This window comes from Pseudophryne corroboree, chromosome 1 (genome assembly GCF_028390025.1).
Source record: "Pseudophryne corroboree isolate aPseCor3 chromosome 1, aPseCor3.hap2, whole genome shotgun sequence".
Classification (NCBI taxonomy): domain Eukaryota; kingdom Metazoa; phylum Chordata; class Amphibia; order Anura; family Myobatrachidae; genus Pseudophryne; species Pseudophryne corroboree.
Window position 1 is genome coordinate 334,338,381 of NC_086444.1, and position 12,246 is coordinate 334,350,626.

Below are 12,246 nucleotides of genomic sequence, written 5' to 3' on the forward strand. Positions count from 1 at the left end.
ATATGAGGCTTATCTGTCCTTATAAGGAGATGTCTGTGGGTAGTCCCAACGCGTTTCGTCCGTCAGCATCCGGACTTCATCAAAGGGATGGACAAACTGAGCAGACCTGCTCTATTTATAGCAAGAAGTGGTGATTGTTTATGGCCAGTGGTGATGACATCACTTCCTGTGATCCCATCACCTTTTGCCAGAACACTAAAAACTTGTTATGTAATAATCTAAATAGCACTCAAATAGTGATACATAGATGTAGACAGAAAACGACAAAAAGAGATTATTAAACCTATTTACAGCAGTGAATAACTGTGCTGCGCAGCGCCGCTGGCGGAAGTAGCGATGGAACGCATCGCTATACTGATTACATCATTTCCGGCTGGGCGGAAAAACAGTGGAACGCACGTAGAGCGCATTAATAACGTTATTTCCAGCTGGCAGATTGTGATGGGGAAAGTGTGACTATTAGTAAAGTAAAGGAAAACAGTTATGTGGTAGTGTGTGTTGTATATACGGACATCAAACGGGAGTATTAGCGCGGTGACTCACCGCGTCCGCCCAATGACGTCACTTCCGTCCTCCATCTGGAAGTCGATGGCTAATGTAGAAAATTAAGTGGAACGCACCGCCATATTCAGTTACGGCGGTGAAACACATATAAATTATTACAGTGCAAAGTGCTTAAAAAGAAAGTGTAAATAATGTATTATTAATTTACTAATATTAACCTATAGTGATCCCTTGTTATAAAACAATTATTGTAAGTGAGATTAGTGCAGATTATATATATATATATATATACAGTGAAGCGCCATTTTAATTCTGGCGGTGTAGTACGTAGGGAATGTTGGTCTTTTAAAGAGACAGTGTTTAGTTTTATAAGTGAAGTTATTTTGAGTGCACTTAGATAATGTCTATTAATTTTTGAGGAGTGCGACAAAGCTCCAGAGATTAATTATAATATATATAAAATATATAAAATATAAAAAAGGTGACTGGCCCAAAAAATAAGAATTTACTCACCGGTAATTCTATTTCTCGTAGTCCGTAGTGGATGCTGGGAACTCCGTAAGGACCATGGGGAATAGACGGGCTCCGCAGGAGACTGGGCACTCTAAAAGAAAGATTAGGTACTATCTGGTGTGCACTGGCTCCTCCCTCTATGCCCCTCCTCCAGACCTCAGTTAGGGAAACTGTGCCCGGAAGAGCTGACACAACAAGGAAAGGATTTGGAATCCAGGGTAAGACTCATACCAACCACACCAATCACACTGTACAACTTGTGATAACCATACCCAGTTAACAGTATGAACAACAACTGAGCCTCCTTGTACGGATGGCTCATAACAATAACCCTTTAGTGAAGCAATAACTATATACATGTATTGCAGAGAGTCCGCACTTGGGACGGGCGCCCAGCATCCACTACGGACTGTGAGAAATAGAATTACCGGTGAGTAAATTCTTATTTTCTCTGACGTCCTAGTGGATGCTGGGAACTCCGTAAGGACCATGGGGATTATACCAAAGCTCCCAAACGGGCGGGAGAGTGCGGATGACTCTGCAGCACCGAATGAGCAAACTCAAGGTCCTCCTCAGCCAGGGTATCAAACTTGTAGAATTTAGCAAATGTGTTTGAACCCGACCAAGTAGCAGCTCGGCAAAGCTGTAAAGCCGAGACCCCTCGGGCAGCCACCCAAGAAGAGCCCACCTTCCTTGTGGAATGGGCTTTTACTGATTTAGGATGCGGCAGTCCAGCCGCAGAATGTGCCAGCTGCATCGTGCATTGATCCAGCGAGCAATAGTTTGCTTTGAAGCAGGAGCACCCAGCTTGTTGGGTGCATGCAGGATAAATAGCGAGTCAGTTTTCCCGACTCCAGCCATCCTGGAAACATAAATTTTCAAAGCCCTGACTACGTCCAGCAACTTGGAAGCCTCCAAGTCCCGAGTAGCCGCATGCACCACAATAGGTTGGTTCAAATGAAACGCTGATACCACCTTTGGGAGAAATTGAGGACGAGTCCTCAATTCTGCCCTGTCCCTATGGAAGATCAGATACAGGCTTTTACATGACAAAGCCGCCAATTCTGACACACGCCTAGCCGAAGCCAAGGCCAACAGCATGACCACCTTCCACATGAGATACTTTAGCTCCACGGTCTTAAGTGGCTCAAACCAGTGTGATTTCAGGAAATCCAACACAACGTTAAGATCCCAAGGTGCCACTGGAGGCACAAAAGGGGGCTGAATATGCAGCACTCCCTTAACAAACGTCTGAACTTCAGGCAGTGAAGCCAGTTCTTTTTGAAAGAAAATAGATAGGGCCGAAATCTGGACCTTTATGGATCCTAATTTTAGGCCCATAGTCACTCCTGACTGTAGGAAGTGCAGGAATCGACCCAGCTGGAATTCCTCTGTAGGGGCCTTCCTGGCCTCACACCAAGCAACATATTTTCGCCATATACGGTGATAATGTTTTGCTGTCACGTCTTTCCTAGCCTTTATCAGCGTAGGAATAACTTCATCCGGAATGCCCTTTTCCGCTAGGATCCGGCGTTCAACCGCCATGCCGTCAAACGCAGCCGCGGTAAGTCTTGGAACAGACAGGGCCCCTGCTGTAACAGGTCCTGTCTGAGAGGCAGAGGCCATGGGTCCTCTGAGATCATTTCTTGTAGTTCTGGGTACCAAGTTCTTCTTGGCCAATCCGGAACGATGAGTATAGTTCTTACTCCTCTCTTTCTTACTATCCTCAGTACCTTGGGTATGAGAGGAAGAGGAGGGAACACATAAACCGACTGGTACACCCACGGTGTCATTAGTGCATCCACAGCTATCGCCTGAGGGTCCCTTGACCTGGCGCAATATTTTTTTAGCTTTTTGTTGAGGCGGGACGCCATCATGTCCACCTGTGGCAGTTCCCAGCGATTTACAATCTGTGTGAAGACTTCTTGATGAAGTCCCCACTCTCCCGGGTGGAGGTCGTGCCTGCTGAGGAAGTCTGCTTCCCAGTTGTCCACTCCCGGTATGAACACTGCTGACAGTGCTAGCACGTGATTCTCCGCCCATCGAAGAATCCTTGTGGCTTCTGCCATTGCCATCCTGCTTCTTGTGCCGCCCTGGCGGTTTACATGGGCGACCGCCGTGATGTTGTCTGACTGAATCAGCACTGGTTGGTTTTGAAGCAGGGGCTCTGCTTGCCTCAGGGCGTTGTAAATGGCCCTTAGTTCCAGTATATTTATGTGTAGTGAAGTCTCCAGACTTGACCACTGTCCTTGGAAGTTTCTTCCCTGAGTGACTGACCCCCATCCTCGGAGGCTTGCATCCGTGGTCACCAGGACCCAGTCCTGTATGCCGAACCTGCGGCCCTCGAGAAGATGAGCACTCTGCAGCCACCACAGCAGAGACACCCTGGCCCTTGGGGACAAGGTGATCAACCGATGCATCTGAAGATGCGATCCGGACCATTTGTCCCACAGATCCCACTGAAAGATCCTTGCATGGAACCTGCCGAAGGGAATTGCTTCGTAAGAAGCCACCATCTTTCCCAGGACTCGCGTGCAGTGATGCACCGACACCTGTTTTGGTTTCAGGATGTCCCTGACCAGAGATGACAATTCCTGGGCCTTCTCCACCGGGAGAAACACCTTCTTCTGTTCTGTGTCCAGAATCATGCCCAGGAAAAGTAGACGCGTTGCAGGAATCAGCTGCGACTTTGGGATATTCAGAATCCAGCCGTGCTGTTGCAACACTTCCTGAGAGAGTGCTACGCTGACCAACAACTGCTCTCTGGACCTCGCCTTTATGAGGAGATCGTCCAAGTACGGGATAATAATAACTCCCTTCTTCCGAAGGAGTATCATCATTTCGGCCATTACCTTGGTAAATATTCTCGGTGCCGTGGACAGGCCAAACGGCAACGTCTGGAATTGGTAATGACAGTCCTGTACCACAAATCTGAGGTACTCCTGGTGAGGTGGGTAAATGGGGACATGCAAGTAAGCATCTTTGATGTCCAGCGACACCATAAAATCCCCCTCTTCCAGGCTTGCAAAGACCGCTCTGAGCGATTTCATTTTGAACTTGAATTTCTTTATATAAGTGTTCAAGGACTTTAAATTCAGAATGGGTCTCACCGAACCGTCCGGTTTCGGTACCACAAACATTGTGGAATAGTAACCCCTTCCCTGTTGAAGGAGGGGGACCTTGATTATCACCTGCTGGAGGTACAGCTTGTGAATTGCCGCCAGTACTACCTCCCTTTCCCTGGGAGCAGCTGGCAAGGCAGATTTGAGGTCCAGCTTGTATCCCTGAGATACAATTTGTACAGCCCATAGATCCACTTGTGAGCGAACCCACTGGTTGGTGAAGTTTCGGAGACGCACCCGCACCACACCTGGCTCCGCCTGTGGAGCCCCAATGTCATGCGGTGGACTTAGTGGAAGCAGGGGAGGATTTTTGTTCCTGGGAACTGGCTGCCTGGTGCAGCTTCTTTCCTCTACCCTTGCCTCTGGCCAGAAAGGATGCTCCTCTGACCCGCTTGCCTTTCTGAGGCCGAAAGGACTGCACTTGATAATACGGTGCTTTCTTAGGCTGTGAGGGAACCTGAGGCAAAAAAGTCGACTTCCCAGCTGTTGCTGTGGAAACGAGGTCCGAGAGACCGTCCCCAAACAATTCCTCACCCTTATAAGGCAAAACCTCCATGTGTTTTTTAGAATCAGCATCACCTGTCCACTGCCGAGTCCATAATACTCTCCTGGCAGAAATAGACATTGCATTAATTCTAGATGCCAGCAGGCAAATGTCCCTCTGGGCATCGCGCATATATAAGACGACGTCTTTTATATGTTCGAGGGTTAGCAAAGCAGTATCCCTGTCGAGGGAATCAATGTTGTCTGACAGGGTATTAGTCCATGCTGCTGCAGCACTACACATCCAGGCTGAAGCAATAGCAGGTCTCAGTAGAGTACCAGAGTGTGTATACACAGACTTCAGCATAGCTTCCTGCTTTCTATCCGCAGGCTCCGTTAGGGCGGCCGTATCCTGAGACGGCAGTGCCACCCTTTTAGATAAGCGTGTGAGCGCCTTGTCCACCCTAGGGGATGTTTCCCAACGTAACCTATCCGTTGGCGGGAAAGGGTACGCCATCAGTAACCTCTTAGAAATCACTAGTTTCTTATCAGGGGAACTCCACGCTTCTTCACACAATTCATTTAATTCATCAGATGGGGGAAAAGTCACTGGCTGCTTTTTCTCCCCAAACATAATACCCCTTTTGGTGGTAACCGGGTTAATGTCAGAAATGTGCAATACATCTTTCATTGCAGTAATCATGCATCGGATGGCCTTTGTAGACTGTACATTTGTCTCAACCTCATCTACACTGGAGTCAGACTCCGTGTCGACATCTGTGTCTACCATCTGAGCTAGCGAGCGTTTATGAGCCCCCGACGGCTTCTGAGTCGCCTGGGCAGGCGCGGGCTGAGACCCCGGCTGTCCCAAGGCTGCTGCGTCATCGAACATTTTATGTTAGGAGTTGACACTGTCGGTTAAGACCTTCCACATATCCATCCAATCAGGTGTCGGCCCCGTCGGGGGCGACACCACATTTATCTGCCCCTGCTCCGCCTCCATGTAACCCTCCTCATCAAACATGTCGACACAGCCGTACCGACACACCGCACACACACAGGGAATGCTCAGACTGAGGACAGGACCCCACAAAGTCCTTTGGGGAGACAGAGAGAGAGTATGCCAGCACACACCACAGCGCTATATAACACAGGGATTCACACTATAAAAAGTGATTTACCCAATAGCTGCTTAAATATCTTATTTGCGCCTAAATTTATGTGCCCCCCCTCTCTTTTTTACCCTTCTTGTATCAGGATACTGCAGGGGAGAGCCTGGGGAGCTGATTCCAGCGGAGCTGTAAAGGGAAAATGGCGCTGGTGTGCTGAGGAAGAAGGCCCCGCCCCCTCAGCGGCGGGCTTCTGTCCCGCGTTTTCTGTAACTTAATGGCGGGTTTTTTTTTACACATATACAGTTAACTGACTTTATTATGTGTATTTTATGCCAAAATGTATTATAATTGCTGCCCAGGGCGCCCCCTTCCCCCCCCCCCCCCCCCCCAGCGCCCTGCACCCTACAGTGACCGGAGTGTGTGGTGTGCTGTGGGAGCAATGGCGCACAGCTGCAGTGATGTGCGCTACCTTAATGAAGACAGGAGTCTTCTGCCACCGATTTCATCGCTTCTCTTCTGTCTTCTGGCTCTGCAAGGGGGATGGCGGCACGGCTCCGGGAACGGACGATCGAGGTCAGGCCCTGTGTTCGAACCCTCTGGAGCTAATGGTGTCCAGTAGCCTAAGAAGCACAAGCTAGCTGCAAGCAGGTAGGTTTGCTTCTCTCCCCTCAGTCCCACGTAGCAGTGAGTCTGTTGCCAGCAGATCTCACTGAAAATAAAAAACCTAACAAATACTTTCTTTTCTAGCAAGCTCAGGAGAGCCCACTAGGAGCACCCAGCTCTGGCCGGGCACAGATTCTAACTGAGGTCTGGAGGAGGGGCATAGAGGGAGGAGCCAGTGCACACCAGATAGTACCTAATCTTTCTTTTAGAGTGCCCAGTCTCCTGCGGAGCCCGTCTATTCCCCATGGTCCTTACGGAGTTCCCAGCATCCACTAGGACGTCAGAGAAAAGACATTAAAGGAAAGAGCATTGTCCGATATGTAAAGTCCAGTAGTAAGTTCTTATTATTTCTTTAGATCATGTATCGGAAGTTTCATATAGGCATTCCTGCACATTGCTTGAATCCACTTTCACATGTCTCCTTGTCTGGCGTTAGCATCTGACGAAAAGTTTATGCATATTAACTGTAAAAAGAACCTTAAAACTGCTAATGACATCAGACTTTTCTTACTATATGTTTTGTATTGTCATTTAACTTGTATGTCCGGACGAAGTAGGAGCATCTGCCCTCTGAAACGTTGACAGGTGTCATTTCTGCATTAAATCTGTTTCAAATTTGACAAGTCCCCAGTGAGTGCCGCTTCACTTACTAACTATGATGTGTATCTCCTCTGGATTCAGGCACCAGGAACGGCTGCAGATGTATATATATATATATATGCGGAACTATAGTGGGTGCAGGCGGTTTGTGGTCCAGAGGCCTAGTGAGGCCTAGAACTAGGTTATAGTGGTGCATACTAATTTCCAAGATTTTCCTGCTAAACCACTGAGTCTGATCTAGCGGTGGCTACACTGCTGGCCACAAAGTTCAGGGGGGGTGGCGCTTAGCACATATTAACATACATGTTATGCTGTATGTATTATATGTGCTGGCCGGTTATCCTGGGGGTAAGAAAAGCACATCCTAGAATCTCACTCCGCTGTTAACTGTCTGTTCCTGGACACAATGTGGAGAAGTAGAACTAGAGAATCTGACATATGAGAACAGTTCTCATTTAAATCCTCTTGCTACAGTAGTACAATTTACTAGAGATGAGCGGGTTCGGTTCCTCGGAATCCGAACCCGCCCGAACTTCAGGTTTTTTTACACGGGTCCGAGCGACTCGGATCTTCCCGCCTTGCTCGGTTAACCCGAGCGCGCCCGAACGTCATCATCACGCTGTCGGATTCTCGCGAGGCTCGGATTCTATCGCGAGACTCGGATTCTATATAAGGAGCCGCGCGTCGCCGCCATTTTTCACACGTGCATTGAGATTCATAGGGAGAGGACGTGGCTGGCGTCCTCTCCGTTTATAGAGATTCGAGAAGAGAGTGAGACAGAGAGAGACACAGTAGTAATTTGGGGAGCATTAGGAGGAGTACTACTACTACTAGTACTTGCTGAAGTGATAGAGAGAGATAGTGTGACTGTGTTATCTGACTTGTGGGGGAGACACTGACAGTGGGGAGCAGTTAGAGTCTGAGAGCAGGACTCAGGACTCAGAAGTACATATAACGTACAGTGCACACTTTTGCTGCCAGAGTGCCAGCCACACTGCCATTGTTTGTGACCACACTGACCACCAGTATAATATATATTGTGATTGTCTGCTTAGGACTCAGGAGTACTACTTGCAAGTTGCTGATAGTGTGACCAGTGACCTGACCACCAGTTTAATAATCACCACCAGTTTTTGAGTTTAATATATATTATATATATATATATATATATATAATTGTATATAATATATATATAATATTGTATACCACCTAGCACCTACCCGTGTTTTTTTCTTTTTTTTCTTTCTTCTTTATACATACTACTATAGTAGCTTACTGTAGCAGTCTGCGGTGCTGCTGAGCTGACAGTGTCCAGCAGGTCCGTCATCAGTCATTACATAATAAATATATAATATATATACCTGTCCGGCTGCAGTACTAGTGATATTATATATACATATATATTGATTTCATCTCATTATCATCCAGTCTATATTATCAGCAGACACAGTACGTTAGTCCACGGCTGTAGCTACCTCTGTGTCGGCACTCGGCAGTCCATCCATAATTGTATACCACCTACCCGTGGTTGTTTTTTTTTTCTTTCTTCTTTATACATACTACTATAGTAGCTTACTGTAGCAGTCTGCGGTGCTGCTGAGCTGACAGTGTCCAGCAGGTCCGTCATCAGTCATTACATAATAAATATATATACCTGTCCGGCTGCAGTACTAGTGATATTATATATACATATATATTGATTTCATCTCATTATCATCCAGTCTATATTATCAGCAGACACAGTACGGTAGTCCACGGCTGTAGCTACCTCTGTGTCGGCACTCGGCAGTCCATCCATAATTGTATACCACCTACCCGTGGTTGTTTTTTTTTTCTTTCTTCTTTATACATACTACTATAGTAGCTTACTGTAGCAGTCTGCGGTGCTGCTGAGCTGACAGTGTCCAGCAGGTCCGTCATCAGTCATTACATAATAAATATATAATATATACCTGTCCGGCTGCAGTACTAGTGATATTATATATACATATATATTGATTTCATCTCATTATCATCCAGTCTATATTATCAGCAGACACAGTACGTTAGTCCACGGCTGTAGCTACCTCTGTGTCGGCACTCGGCAGTCCATCCATAATTGTATACCACCTACCCGTGGTTGTTTTTTTTTTCTTTCTTCCTTATACATACTACTATAGTAGCTTACTGTAGCAGTCTGCGGTGCTGCTGAGCTGACAGTGTCCAGCAGGTCCGTCATCAGTCATTACATAATAAATATATATACCTGTCCGGCTGCAGTACTAGTGATATTATATATACATATATATTGATTTCATCTCATTATCATCCAGTCTATATTATCAGCAGACACAGTACGGTAGTCCACGGCTGTAGCTACCTCTGTGTCGGCACTCGGCAGTCCATCCATAATTGTATACCACCTACCCGTGGTTGTTTTTTTTTTCTTTCTTCTTTATACATACTACTATAGTAGCTTACTGTAGCAGTCTGCGGTGCTGCTGAGCTGACAGTGTCCAGCAGGTCCGTCATCAGTCATTACATAATAAATATATAATATATACCTGTCCGGCTGCAGTACTAGTGATATTATATATACATATATATTGATTTCATCTCATTATCATCCAGTCTATATTATCAGCAGACACAGTACGGTAGTCCACGGCTGTAGCTACCTCTGTGTCGGCACTCGGCAGTCCATCCATAAGTATACTAGTATCCATCCATCTCCATTGTTTACCTGAGGTGCCTTTTAGTTGTGCCTATTAAAATATGGAGAACAAAAATGTTGAGGTTCCAAAATTAGGGAAAGATCAAGATCCACTTCCACCTCATGCTGAAGCTGCTGCCACTAGTCATGGTCGAGACGATGAAATGCCAGCAACGTCGTCTGCCAAGGCCGATGCCCAATGTCATAGTACAGAGCATGTAAAATCCAAAACACCAAATATCAGTAAAAAAAGGACTCCAAAACCTAAAATAAAATTGTCGGAGGAGAAGCGTAAACTTGCCAATATGCCATTTACCACACGGAGTGGCAAGGAACGGCTGAGGCCCTGGCCTATGTTCATGGCTAGTGGTTCAGCTTCACATGAGGATGGAAGCACTCAGCCTCTCGCTAGAAAAATGAAAAGACTCAAGCTGGCAAAAGCACCGCAAAGAACTGTGCGTTCTTCGAAATCCCAAATCCACAAGGGGAGTCCAATTGTGTCGGTTGCGATGCCTGACCTTCCCAACACTGGACGTGAAGAGCATGCGCCTTCCACCATTTGCACGCCCCCTGCAAGTGCTGGAAGGAGCACCCGCAGTCCAGTTCCTGATAGTCAGATTGAAGATGTCAGTGTTGAAGTACACCAGGATGAGGAGGATATGGGTGTTGCTGGCGCTGGGGAGGAAATTGACCAGGAGGATTCTGATGGTGAGGTGGTTTGTTTAAGTCAGGCACCCGGGGAGACACCTGTTGTCCGTGGGAGGAATATGTCCATTGACATGCCTGGTGAAAATACCAAAAAAATCAGCTCTTCGGTGTGGAAGTATTTCAACAGAAATGCGGACAACAGGTGTCAAGCCGTGTGTTGCCTTTGTCAAGCTGTAATAAGTAGGGGTAAGGACGTTAACCACCTCGGAACATCCTCCCTTATACGTCACCTGCAGCGCATTCATAATAAGTCAGTGACAAGTTCAAAAACTTTGGGTGACAGCGGAAGCAGTCCACTGACCAGTAAATCCCTTCCTCTTGTAACCAAGCTCACGCAAACCACCCCACCAACTCCCTCAGTGTCAATTTCCTCCTTACCCAGGAATGCCAATAGTCCTGCAGGCCATGTCACTGGCAATTCTGACGAGTCCTCTCCTGCCTGGGATTCCTCCGATGCATCCTTGAGTGTAATGCCTACTGCTGCTGGCGCTGCTGTTGTTGCTGCTGGGAGTCGATCGTCATCCCAGAGGGGAAGTCGTAAGCCCACTTGTACTACTTCCAGTAAGCAATTGACTGTCCAACAGTCCTTTGCGAGGAAGATGAAATATCACAGCAGTCATCCTGCTGCAAAGCGGATAACTGAGGCCTTGACAACTATGTTGGTGTTAGACGTGCGTCCGGTATCCGCCGTTAGTTCACAGGGAACTAGACAATTTATTGAGGCAGTGTGCCCCCGTTACCAAATACCATCTAGGTTCCACTTCTCTAGGCAGGCGATACCGAGAATGTACACGGACGTCAGAAAAAGACTCACCAGTGTCCTAAAAAATGCAGTTGTGTCCACTTAACCACGGACATGTGGACAAGTGGAGCAGGGCAGGGTCAGGACTATATGACTGTGACAGCCCACTGGGTAGATGTATGGACTCCCGCCGCAAGAACAGCAGCGGCGGCACCAGTAGCAGCATCTCGCAAACGCCAACTCTTTCCTAGGCAGGCTACGCTTTGTATCACCGCTTTCCAGAATACGCACACAGCTGAAAACCTCTTACGGCAACTGAGGAAGATCATCGCGGAATGGCTTACCCCAATTGGACTCTCCTGTGGATTTGTGGCATCGGACAACGCCAGCAATATTGTGTGTGCATTAAATATGGGCAAATTCCAGCACGTCCCATGTTTTGCACATACCTTGAATTTGGTGGTGCTGAATTTTTTAAAAAACGACAGGGGTGTGCAAGAGATGCTGTCGGTGGCCAGAAGAATTGCGGGACACTTTCGGCGTACAGGCACCACGTACAGAAGACTGGAGCACCACCAAAAACAACTGAACCTGCCCTGCCATCATCTGAAGCAAGAAGTGGTAACGAGGTGGAATTCAACCCTCTATATGCTTCAGAGGTTGGAGGAGCAGCAAAAGGCCATTCAAGCCTATACAATTCAGCACGATATAGGAGGTGGAATGCACCTGTCTCAAGCGCAGTGGAGAATGATTTCAACATTGTGCAAGGTTCTGATGCCCTTTGAACTTGCCACACGTGAAGTCAGTTCAGACACTGCCAGCCTGAGTCAGGTCATTCCCCTCATCAGGCTTTTGCAGAAGAAGCTGGAGACATTGAAGGAGGAGCTAACACGGAGCGATTCCGCTAGGCATGTGGGACTTGTGGATGGAGCCCTTAATTCGCTTAACAAGGATTCACGGGTGGTCAATCTGCTGAAATCAGAGCACTACATTTTGGCCACCATGCTCGATCCTAGATTTAAAGCCTACCTTGGATCTCTCTTTCCGGCAGACACAAGTCTGCTGGGGTTCAAAGACCTGCTGGTGAGAAAATTGTCAAGTCAAGCG